This window comes from Copadichromis virginalis, linkage group LG6, assembly GCF_057382275.1.
Source record: "Copadichromis virginalis isolate Kocher_CV1m ecotype Utaka linkage group LG6, C_Virginalis_male_GT1.1, whole genome shotgun sequence".
Classification (NCBI taxonomy): Eukaryota; Metazoa; Chordata; class Actinopteri; order Cichliformes; family Cichlidae; genus Copadichromis; species Copadichromis virginalis.
The window spans coordinates 104654-117630 of record NC_140623.1 but is presented as its reverse complement, the minus strand read 5'-3'; positions in this window follow the sequence as shown (position 1 = coordinate 117630).

The following is a 12977-nucleotide window of genomic DNA, read 5'->3' as shown; positions in this document are numbered from 1 at the left end:
AACATACATACTGTTCTCCTCACTGGGGGATGTAATCAGCTGGAGGAAGGGAGGGAGTGGAAACAGGGAGGTTAGAGTATCCTGTGTATGCTGTGACACGTGCGCGCAAATACAGTGTGCTGCAGAGGTGATGTTTACATTAACCTGCAGGCGGACGATGGGGCATATTTTCCCAGCCTGTTCACAGCACCACTGTGATAAGAATCTATACTGGCTGCAAAACAGAGCCGCACAGTCTGTTAGCTCACAGCTGTGCAGTCGGTCAAATACCTGGATGATGGTTGTGCTACCTACCCTACCACTTCACTATAAAGAAGTGACACTGTACAATAAATTGTACAGAGGTGCTTACCTGTTTGTTGACTAGTTTAAAATTAATCAACAATAAATTATTTGTCCTGATGTGAGTCTTTAGAACATTTCAGTACTCTGTCTTGGAAAACAAAGTCTTTCCTTATTGGAGCCGCACCAACTGTAGGTCACTTCCTTCTGCTCCACACTGCCAGCTGCTCAGTGATTCAGAATGGTGTAATGCTCAACTTCCCAACTCAAAACCTATCCAGTTGATCAAAATTTGAAGTCCAGAAAAAAAAAGCACTAATTTCATGTTTGACTAATGAGTTTGGCAGGCACGTCTGTTGGATCACTGATGGCTGTGTCTTTTAATTTCTCTTATAGCTGCATTCATTACTGTAGTGCTGATGTCTTTCTTTAAAGAAACTGTTTGAGATATTAGGGAATTTTGCTTATTTGCTTCCTTGCTGCAAGTTGGATGAAGAGATTGATCCCATTCTCGAGTTTGTTTGGGAAATATATTAAGTTACAGCTATTGGCCAGTTAGCTTAGCATAAAGCTGGCTGATAGTTGTATTTGACAGAAAACTCAGTTAATTACTGAGGAGATATTTAGATTATTACAGAAAGGAGGCAACATCAATTAATTACTGAGGTAATGCTAAATCAGAAATTAAATCACATATCATGCTTCATCTGTTGGAGCCATTTTTTGGCTGGGTGCAGAGAAGTCCATGCTATCTGCTTATCAGGAAGTGGCTGTGTTTGAAATATAATAGGCTAATAATCAACTGTTCCAGATGCCCATAGTCTGACATTTGAATTCATCTGTATTTTGGCAAGAAATCAAATAAGCACTTTGGCCAAAATGTTAAACCTGTCCTCACACTTAGCGATGGTGCTCTGAGTACTGACATTTCCCTCTGGCCAAAGCTCGAAGCCTGGAGTTTTGCCAGGTGAAAGAGCCTCTTATGAACTGTCAATATTATGTCATGCTATTACGTCTCACCAGCAGCCGCCTCCTGTTTTCAAAGTAATCCAGAAAGGAGGCAAGGGCACCCTTTGGTGGTGGCGTTGGCTTTTTAGTGGGCTTTGGATAGTCCACTTTGACGCCTTCTTTCCATTTTTCTTCCCCCAATCTTTCCCTCCTTTCCTGGCTTTCCTCTTCTGTCGGCTTTCTTGGCACCCTTGTCATTCTGTTTCTTCTTCTTGTCATGCTTATCGTGCTTTCCCTTCCTGGTAGGAGTGATAACAGTGATGACTTCTGACTCCTCTGGATTGCTTGCTGTTGGCTTGCTAGGCTCATACTTGTCTTCATACTCGTTAGTCAACACCAGCGCACAAAAGCAGATATTATTTTTCATTTTCTTCACTGATTCAAACATTGTGAGAATGATTTGGTCTTGAGCTGGTGTCGTGGTAAACTTTTCTTTGTACACACAAAAAATGATGGTGAAATGAGTTATGTTGGCTGCTAAACAGCTATTTCATTTGAAAAGCTCCAATGAAAAGCAATTAAAGTAATCAGCAAGAAGTGTGCTGCATATGTACTCATGGATATTATTTATAAATTTATGTAATGTATGGTTTTAGCACTAATATATAGCCAGGTGTTTTGTATTCTATAAATAGCAGGAATCTGAAACCCATTAAAATACAAAGTCAATCTATTAAATCTATCTTTAAAATGAATGTTACAGATTACGTTGTCTCCACCGTTCTTCTTCTTGGTGGGTTTGGTCTTTGGGAGTCTGTGTGTGATGGGTAGCTTGCGGCTGTGTGGATCTCTGTTGAGTTTGTCAGTGCGGTTATCTCCAGCTGGGGTGGTTTTCGGTGGGTACCGTTCCCTCTCTGCGGTTGTAGTAGTATGGATCAGCGGCCTTTTTGTGGTGGGTTTTCTGGTTGTCGTTGTAGTTGCCCTGGTTGTTGTAGTAGTCGCAGTGGTGGTCGTGGGCTGGGTTGAAACCCAAGTTAGTAAAAATAAAACAAGTCATTAGTAGGATCAAGAAATTGAAAGCCAAAATTGTGTTTCTACAAGAAACTCATATGCTAGGCAGTGAGACAAATAGAATCAAACGTAGATGGCCAGGTCAAATTTTATCACCTCCTTACTCCTCCAGTTCTAGGGGCGTTATGATAATGATACACAAATCCATACCTTTTCATGTTGAGCATGTGCGTCAAGATTCTAATGGACGTTTTGTTTTTAATACTACAAGGTAACCTACTATCTACTAGACTCAATTTAATTAATACTTATGGCCCAAATGAAGATAATCCACATTTTTATAGAAATTTATTTCTTAAAATTTCAGATTTACAAGGTAAATGTATAATTGCTGGGGATTGCAATTTTCTTTGAACCCACAGAAGGATAAATCGTCAGGCATGGATAACACTTACAATAGAACACTAAAGGTGATCAAACAATTTATGAAGGAGTTCAATATAACCGACATATGGCGCGATCAAAATCCAACCAAATTACAATATTCTTGCTGGTCAGGTACACACAAAGTGTATTCCAGAATAGACTACTTTTTGGCATCAACTGAGCTGGCTCCTTATACAAAAGATATAGTATACAGTATAAGGAAATAATAATATCTGACCATGCAGCCGTTACTTTGACTTTCATAGAGTCAAAACTGATTAAAACTCGAATTGAATGGAGGTTTCAATTGAAGTGGATGCAAGACAAACAGTTTCTTGAGTTTTAGGCAAGCAAATTAATGAATACTTTGAGCACAATTCAAATCAAACATCGGCAAGTGTGAGATGGGACGCTTTCAAGGCATACTTAAGAGGGCAAATTATAAGCTATACTAGTAAGAAAACAAGAGAACGAAACCAAAAGATAAAATATCTGGAATAAAAAAATAAAAATGTTAGAAGAGACCAGCTTTCAATCAGGCCAGAATAAGGAGGACAATGTCAAAGAATTATTACTATTGAGAACGCAATATAACGAAATGACAAGCGAAAAAGCAGCTGTACATTTATTGAGATTAAAGTAACAATCCTATGACCAAGGTGAAAAACCCAGCAAACTCCTGGCTTAGCGTATAAAACAGCAGCAATCTGAAAGGGCAATTACCAAACTTGAAACTTCAAATGGAAATATCATAATAGACCCAATCAAGATAAGCAATGCATTTAAAGTTTTTTATGAAACGCTATATAATTCAGAATGCAACAATGAGGGTGCCCGCAGGATTCACCATTTGTTAGAGTATTTTAAGCTTTTATTGTCATGAAATGCAACTGAGTGATATACTGATAAGTGTTTAATATTTCTGCTTATGCCAAAACGTCTTTTTATCATGAACTCTCTGAACAATGGGCCACCACTGTTCGAGGAGATCACAAGAGATGTGTGCAAATATAACCATCCTTGCAAGAGCTCATTTCTTTAAGTATATTTTAGTTGTCAGCACATAGCAACAGAAGGTTTGCCATAGATAGCGTACAAAGCATTAACCACAATAAGTTGTGAAAACCAGCTGTTATTGTTAGATTAAGTTCCAGGAACTGCATGTTCTCCACCCACGAGTGAAGAGCGTGCAGCTAAGTTCCTGTTTTATCTGTGTGTTTCACTATGTACCATGAGTATAAATAAAGATGTAAGATCTGTGCGGGACGTGAGTCTCTCTGCTGAGCCCTCACCCGTGCACGTTAAAAACTGTTGAAGTGTCTGAGTGTCATTTCTTCACCTGAGTGTTTGATAATTGTTTAATCCCTCACACCATTATCTCCACTTTTATTCCCTTTAGCTATTGAACCTCTGGCAATAGCGGTTAGAACCAGTGGACAAATACAAGGTGTTAAGATTGGTAGAAAGGAGCATAGAATTGCGTTATTTGCTGATGATGTCATATTATTTTTAAAGCAACTAAAAACTTCTGTGTCTGCTGTAAAGGATTTAATAGACCAGTTTGGGGCCTTCTCAGGGTATAAAGTAAATGTAACAAAATCATCATTAATGTTACTTAAACAAGGGCTTTACTGTTAATTCTGAATTCACTCATCTAGGCATTAAAATAAAAGATGTGGTGGTACTTAAATATAATACAATTCTACAGAAAATTTCCAAAGATCTGGAGCGTTGGATAAGTTTACCACTATCTATAAGTGTTCTTAAAATAAATGTATTACCTAAACTCTTGTATATGTTTCAGAATGTCCCACTGGCTCCTCCTGCTGGATTGTTTACCAAACTAGCGTCATTAATCGGAGAGTTTATTTGGAACAAGAAGCATCCCCGCATTTGTTTGTCTTTGTTGTATCTTGCCTTTGATACAGGGGGGTTGAAATGCCCCAACTTTTACTGGTACTATCTGGCTATTCATCTAAGGACAATAATGTTTTATTTTTCATCCCCAAAACACCCCGTCTTGGGTGGGGATGGAAGAAAATTCTCTTAAAATGCCATTAAACTTGTACTTATACTCTGCACAGCCAAAACAATTAAAGAAAGAAACAAATAATCCTATAGTCCGAAATATGATTGAAGTTTGGTTTACAATAAAAGAAATTTTGAATATTAAGAATAATCTCTCTCATTTTAGTCCTATTTGGGGAAAATGCCTTATTTGCACCAGGAAATGTGGCAGATAAAGGTGTTAGGAAAGTGGGTGATCTTTTTTGTGATGGAATAATGGTTCCATTTGAGGATTTAGCCTGAAAATTTCAAATCCTCCAAAAACACTTCTTTAAGCATTTACAGATTAGAAGCTTCATTTCTTTCATGCAAAATCAGTCTCCCAACCTTCCCCAGTTAACTAATTTAGAGGAGTTAATGGTGGAGGGGAAAATGGTAACAAAGGCTTAATTTCAACATTCTATAACTGGATTGTCTCTGCCTCCCCAGAAACATCAGTTTCTAAGTTATAATCTTGGAGAAATGACCTAAATATTAATATTTCTGAGGAGACATGGAAGTCAATTTGCTTAAAATGACCCCAGGTATTTAAACTCATTTACCTTTAATACCTTTACTCCTTGCATATTTCAGATGAGCTGACCATCTGATGTAAAAGAATACATATTTTGGTCAAGGCATTGAAACCGAGGACAATTTTGACCTTTTCCGTGGCCACCTGGTGAATCATTTGTCCTAAATGTTCTGCTTCATCTTTTGAATCGTCTTTTGATCCATCCTGTGTGGGTTTGCTATCATTTGTCCCAGTTTGTCCCTGATGCTGTCAGATGTGTTTGATGGATAGATTGTGGAAGCAGTGAAACTGAGGATGAATTTCACCTCTCTTTGTGGCACAGGACACCCAGTTTTGTTTTTCATGGCTACCTTAGGAATCCTTTTACGTTCTTGTTCTTCCTCCTCTTCTGAATAGCCTTCAGATTCATCCTGTGTGGGTTTCCAGTCATATATATATATATATATATATATATATATATATATATATATATATATATATATATATACATATATATACATACATACATATACAGTTGTGGTCAAAAGTTTACATACACTTGTAAACAATATAATATAATGGCTCTACCGAGTGTCCCGTTATTTCTAAAACTCTGATTTTTCTCTGATAGAGTGATTGGAACAGATACTTCTTTGTCACAAAAAACATTCATGAAGTTTGGTTCTTTAATGACTTTATTATGGGTTAACAGAAAAAAGTGATCACATCTGCTGGGTCAAAAATATACATACAGCAGTGCTAATATTTGGTTACATGTCCCTTAGCCATTTTCACTTCAATTAGGCGCTTTTGGTAGCCATCCACAAGCTTCTGGTTGAATCTTTGACCACTCCTCTTGACAGAATTGGTGCAGTTCAGTTAAATTTGATGGCTTTCTGACATGGACTTGTTTCTTCAGCATTGTCCACGTGTTTTCAATGGGGTTTAAGTCAGGACTTTGGGAAGGCCATTCTAAAACCCTTATTCTAGCCTGATTTAGCCATTTCTTTACCACTTTTGATGTGTGTTTGGGGTCATTGTCCTGTTGGAACACCCAACTGCGCCCAAGACCCAACCTTCATGCTGATGATTTTAGGCTATGTTGAAGAATGTGAAGGTAATCCTCCTTCTTCATTGTCCCATTTACTCTCTGTAAAGCACCAGTTCCATTGGCAGCAAAACAGCCCCACAGCATAATACTCCCACCACCATGCTTTATTGTAGGCATGGTGTTCTTGGGGTCAAAGGCCTCACCTTTTCTCCTCCAAACATATCGCTGGGCATTGTGGCCAAAAAGCTCGATTTTTGTTTAGTCTGACCACAGAACTTTCCTCCAGAAGGTCTTATCTTTGTCCATGTGATCAGCAGCAAACTTCAGTCGAGCCTTAAGGTGCCGCTTTTGGAGCAAGGGCTTCCTTCTTGCACGGCAGCCTCTCAGTCCATGGAGACGCAAAACACGTTTAACTGTGGACAATGACACCTGTGTTCCAGCAGCTTCTAATTCTTGGCAGATCTGCCTTTTGGTGATTCTTGGTTGACTCTTTACCCTCCTGACCAATTTTCTCTCAGCAGCAGGTGATAGCTTGCGTTCTCTTCCTGATCTTGGCAGTGACGAAACAGTGCCATGCACTTTATACTTACAAACAATTGTTTGCACTGTTGCTCTTGGGACATGCAGCTGCTTTGAAATGGCCCCAAGTGACTTTCCTGACTTGTTCAAGTCAATAATTCACTTTTTCAGATCCATGCTGAGCTCCTTTGACTTTCCCATTGTAGCATTTGTGGGCGTTTGTATCCAATGAGCCCTATTTAACTGGTCTAAGAGAAGTCACCAGCTGTCGTCACTCATAATCACTCACAAGAAGTTAAGAGGCCATGCTATGAAGCTCAGTTCACTGACAACTTTCTAAGTCACCAAAATTGCTAATTCATGTTGCTGTATGTATATTTTTGACCCAGCAGATGTGATCACTTTTTTCTGTTAACCCATAATAGAGTCATTAAAGAACCAAACTTCATGAATGTTTTTTGTGACAAAGAAGTATCTGTTCCAATCACTCTATCAGAGAAAAATCAGAGTTTTAGAAATAACGGGACACTCGGTAGAGCCATTATATTATATTGTTTACAAGTGTATGTAAACTTTTGACCACAACTGTATATGTATGTATATATATATATATATATATATATATATATATATGACTGGAAACCCACACAGGATGAATCTGAAGGCTATTCAGAAGAGGAGGAAGAACAAGAACGTAAAAGGATTCCTAAGGTAGCCATGAAAAACAAAACTGGGTGTCCTGTGCCACAAAGAGAGGTGAAATTCATCCTCAGTTTCACTGCTTCCACAATCTATCCATCAAACACATCTGACAGCATCAGGGACAAACTGGGACAAATGATAGCAAACCCACACAGGATGGATCAAAAGACGATTCAAAAGATGAAGCAGAACATTTAGGACAAATGATTCACCAGGTGGCCACGGAAAAGGTCAAAATTGTCCTCGGTTTCAATGCCTTGACCAAAATATGTATTCTTTTACATCAGATGGTCAGCTCATCTGAAATATGCAAGGAGTAAAGGTATTAAAGGTAAATGAGTTTAAATACCTGGGGTCATTTTAAGCAAATTGACTTCCATGTCTCCTCAGAAATATTAATATTTAGGTCATTTCTCCAAGATTATAACTTAGAAACTGATGTTTCTGGGGAGGCAGAGACAATCCAGTTATAGAATGTTGAAATTAAGCCTTTGTTACCATTTTCCCCTCCACCATTAACTCCTCTAAATTAGTTAACTGGGGAAGGTTGGGAGACTGATTTTGCATGAAAGAAATGAAGCTTCTAATCTGTAAATGCTTAAAGAAGTGTTTTTGGAGGATTTGAAATTTTCAGGCTAAATCCTCAAATGGAACCATTATTCCATCACAAAAAAGATCACCCACTTTCCTAACACCTTTATCTGCCACATTTCCTGGTGCAAATAAGGCATTTTCCCCAAATAGGACTAAAATGAGAGAGATTATTCTTAATATTCAAAATTTCTTTTATTGTAAACCAAACTTCAATCATATTTCGGACTATAGGATTATTTGTTTCTTTCTTTAATTGTTTTGGCTGTGCAGAGTATAAGTACAAGTTTAATGGCATTTTAAGAGAATTTTCTTCCATCCCCACCCAAGACGGGGTGTTTTGGGGATGAAAAATAAAACATTATTGTCCTTAGATGAATAGCCAGATAGTACCAGTAAAAGTTGGGGCATTTCAACCCCCCTGTATCAAAGGCAAGATACAACAAAGACAAACAAATGCGGGGATGCTTCTTGTTCCAAATAAACTCTCCGATTAATGACGCTAGTTTGGTAAACAATCCAGCAGGAGGAGCCAGTGGGACATTCTGAAACATATACAAGAGTTTAGGTAATACATTTATTTTAAGAACACTTATAGATAGTGGTAAACTTATCCAACGCTCCAGATCTTTGGAAATTTTCTGTAGAATTGTATTATATTTAAGTACCACCACATCTTTTATTTTAATGCCTAGATGAGTGAATTCAGAATTAACAGTAAAGCCCTTGTTTAAGTAACATTAATGATGATTTTGTTACATTTACTTTATACCCTGAGAAGGCCCCAAACTGGTCTATTAAATCCTTTACAGCAGACACAGAAGTTTTTAGTTGCTTTAAAAATAATATGACATCATCAGCAAATAACGCAATTCTATGCTCCTTTCTACCAATCTTAACACCTTGTATTTGTCCACTGGTTCTAACCGCTATTGCCAGAGGTTCAATAGCTAAAGGGAATAAAAGTGGAGATAATGGTGTGAGGGATTAAACAATTATCAAACACTCAGGTGAAGAAATGACACTCAGACACTTCAACAGTTTTTAACGTGCACGGGTGAGGGCTCAGCAGAGAGACTCACGTCCCGCACAGATCTTACATCTTTATTTATACTCATGGTACATAGTGAAACACACAGATAAAACAGGAACTTAGCTGCACGCTCTTCACTCGTGGGTGGAGAACATGCAGTTCCTGGAACTTAATCTAACAATAACAGCTGGTTTTCACAACTTATTGTGGTTAATGCTTTGTACGCTATCTATGGCAAACCTTCTGTTGCTATGTGCTGACAACTAAAATATACTTAAAGAAATGAGCTCTTGCAAGGATGGTTATATTTGCACACATCTCTTGTGATCTCCTCGAACAGTGGTGGCCCATTGTTCAGAGAGTTCATGATAAAAAGACGTTTTGGCATAAGCAGAAATATTAAACACTTATCAGTATATCACTCAGTTGCATTTCATGACAATAAAAGCTTAAAATACTCTAACAAATGGTGAATCCTGCGGGCACCCTCATTGTTGCATTCTGAATTATATAGCGTTTCATAAAAAACTTTAAATGCATTGCTTATCTTGATTGGGTCTATTATGATATTTCCATTTGAAGTTTCAAGTTTGGTAATTGCCCTTTCAGATTGCTGCTGTTTTATACGCTAAGCCAGGAGTTTGCTGGGTTTTTCACCTTGGTCATAGGATTATTACTTTAATCTCAATAAATGTACAGCTGCTTTTTCGCTTGTCATTTCGTTATATTGCGTTCTCAATAGTAATAATTCTTTGACATTGTCCTCCTTATTCTGGCCTGATTGAAAGCTGGTCTCTTCTAACATTTTTATTTTTTTATTCCAGATATTTTATCTTTTGGTTTCGTTCTCTTGTTTTCTTACTAGTATAGCTTATAATTTGCCCTCTTAAGTATGCCTTGAAAGCGTCCCATCTCACACTTGCCGATGTTTGATTTGAATTGTGCTCAAAGTATTCATTAATTTGCTTGCCTAAAACTCAAGAAACTGTTTGTCTTGCATCCACTTCAATTGAAACCTCCATTCAATTCGAGTTTTAATCAGTTTTGACTCTATGAAAGTCAAAGTAACGGCTGCATGGTCAGATATTATTATTTCCTTATACTGTATACTATATCTTTTGTATAAGGAGCCAGCTCAGTTGATGCCAAAAAGTAGTCTATTCTGGAATACACTTTGTGTGTACCTGACCAGCAAGAATATTGTAATTTGGTTGGATTTTGATCGCGCCATATGTCGGTTATATTGAACTCCTTCATAAATTGTTTGATCACCTTTAGTGTTCTATTGTAAGTGTTATCCATGCCTGACGATTTATCCTTCTGTGGGTTCAAAGAAAATTGCAATCCCCAGCAATTATACATTTACCTTGTAAATCTGAAATTTTAAGAAATAAATTTCTATAAAAATGTGGATTATCTTCATTTGGGCCATAAGTATTAATTAAATTGAGTCTAGTAGATAGTAGGTTACCTTGTAGTATTAAAAACAAAACGTCCATTAGAATCTTGACGCACATGCTCAACATGAAAAGGTATGGATTTGTGTATCATTATCATAACGCCCCTAGAACTGGAGGAGTAAGGAGGTGATAAAATTTGACCTGGCCATCTACGTTTGATTCTATTTGTCTCACTGCCTAGCATATGAGTTTCTTGTAGAAACACAATTTTGGCTTTCAATTTCTTGATCCTACTAATGACTTGTTTTATTTTTACTAACTTGGGTTTCAACCCAGCCCACGACCACCACTGCGACTACTACAACAACCAGGGCAACTACAACGACAACCAGAAAACCCACCACAAAAAGGCCGCTGATCCATACTACTACAACCGCAGAGAGGGAACGGTACCCACCGAAAACCACCCCAGCTGGAGATAACCGCACTGACAAACTCAACAGAGATCCACACAGCCGCAAGCTACCCATCACACACAGACTCCCAAAGACCAAACCCACCAAGAAGAAGAACGGTGGAGACAACGTAATCTGTAACATTCATTTTAAAGATAGATTTAATAGATTGACTTTGTATTTTAATGGGTTTCAGATTCCTGCTATTTATAGAATACAAAACACCTGGGTATATATTAGTGCTAAAACCATACATTACATAAATTTATAAATAATATCCATGAGTACATATGCAGCACACTTCTTGCTGATTACTTTAATTGCTTTTCATTGGAGCTTTTCAAATGAAATAGCTGTTTAGCAGCCAACATAACTCATTTCACCATCATTTTTTGTGTGTACAAAGAAAAGTTTACCACGACACCAGCTCAAGACCAAATCATTCTCACAATGTTTGAATCAGTGAAGAAAATGAAAAATAATATCTGCTTTTGTGCGCTGGTGTTGACTAACGAGTATGAAGACAAGTATGAGCCTAGCAAGCCAACAGCAAGCAATCCAGAGGAGTCAGAAGTCATCACTGTTATCACTCCTACCAGGAAGGGAAAGCACGATAAGCATGACAAGAAGAAGAAACCGAATGACAAGGGTGCCAAGAAAGCCGACAGAAGAGGAAAGCCAGGAAAGGAGGGAAAGATTGGGGGAAGAAAAATGGAAAGAAGGCGTCAAAGTGGACTATCCAAAGCCCACTAAAAAGCCAACGCCACCACCAAAGGGTGCCCTTGCCTCCTTTCTGGATTACTTTGAAAACAGGAGGCGGCTGCTGGTGAGACGTAATAGCATGACATAATATTGACAGTTCATAAGAGGCTCTTTCACCTGGCAAAACTCCAGGCTTCGAGCTTTGGCCAGAGGGAAATGTCAGTACTCAGAGCACCATCGCTAAGTGTGAGGACAGGTTTAACATTTTGGCCAAAGTGCTTATTTGATTTCTTGCCAAAATACAGATGAATTCAAATGTCAGACTATGGGCATCTGGAACAGTTGATTATTAGCCTATTATATTTCAAACACAGCCACTTCCTGATAAGCAGATAGCATGGACTTCTCTGCACCCAGCCAAAAAATGGCTCCAACAGATGAAGCATGATATGTGATTTAATTTCTGATTTAGCATTACCTCAGTAATTAATTGATGTTGCCTCCTTTCTGTAATAATCTAAATATCTCCTCAGTAATTAACTGAGTTTTCTGTCAAATACAACTATCAGCCAGCTTTATGCTAAGCTAACTGGCCAATAGCTGTAACTTAATATATTTCCCAAACAAACTCGAGAATGGGATCAATCTCTTCATCCAACTTGCAGCAAGGAAGCAAATAAGCAAAATTCCCTAATATCTCAAACAGTTTCTTTAAAGAAAGACATCAGCACTACAGTAATGAATGCAGCTATAAGAGAAATTAAAAGACACAGCCATCAGTGATCCAACAGACGTGCCTGCCAAACTCATTAGTCAAACATGAAATTAGTGCTTTTTTTTTCTGGACTTCAAATTTTGATCAACTGGATAGGTTTTGAGTTGGGAAGTTGAGCATTACACCATTCTGAATCACTGAGCAGCTGGCAGTGTGGAGCAGAAGGAAGTGACCTACAGTTGGTGCGGCTCCAATAAGGAAAGACTTTGTTTTCCAAGACAGAGTACTGAAATGTTCTAAAGACTCACATCAGGACAAATAATTTATTGTTGATTAATTTTAAACTAGTCAACAAACAGGTAAGCACCTCTGTACAATTTATTGTACAGTGTCACTTCTTTATAGTGAAGTGGTAGGGTAGGTAGCACAACCATCATCCAGGTATTTGACCGACTGCACAGCTGTGAGCTAACAGACTGTGCGGCTCTGTTTTGCAGCCAGTATAGATTCTTATCACAGTGGTGCTGTGAACAGGCTGGGAAAATATGCCCCATCGTCCGCCTGCAGGTTAATGTAAACATC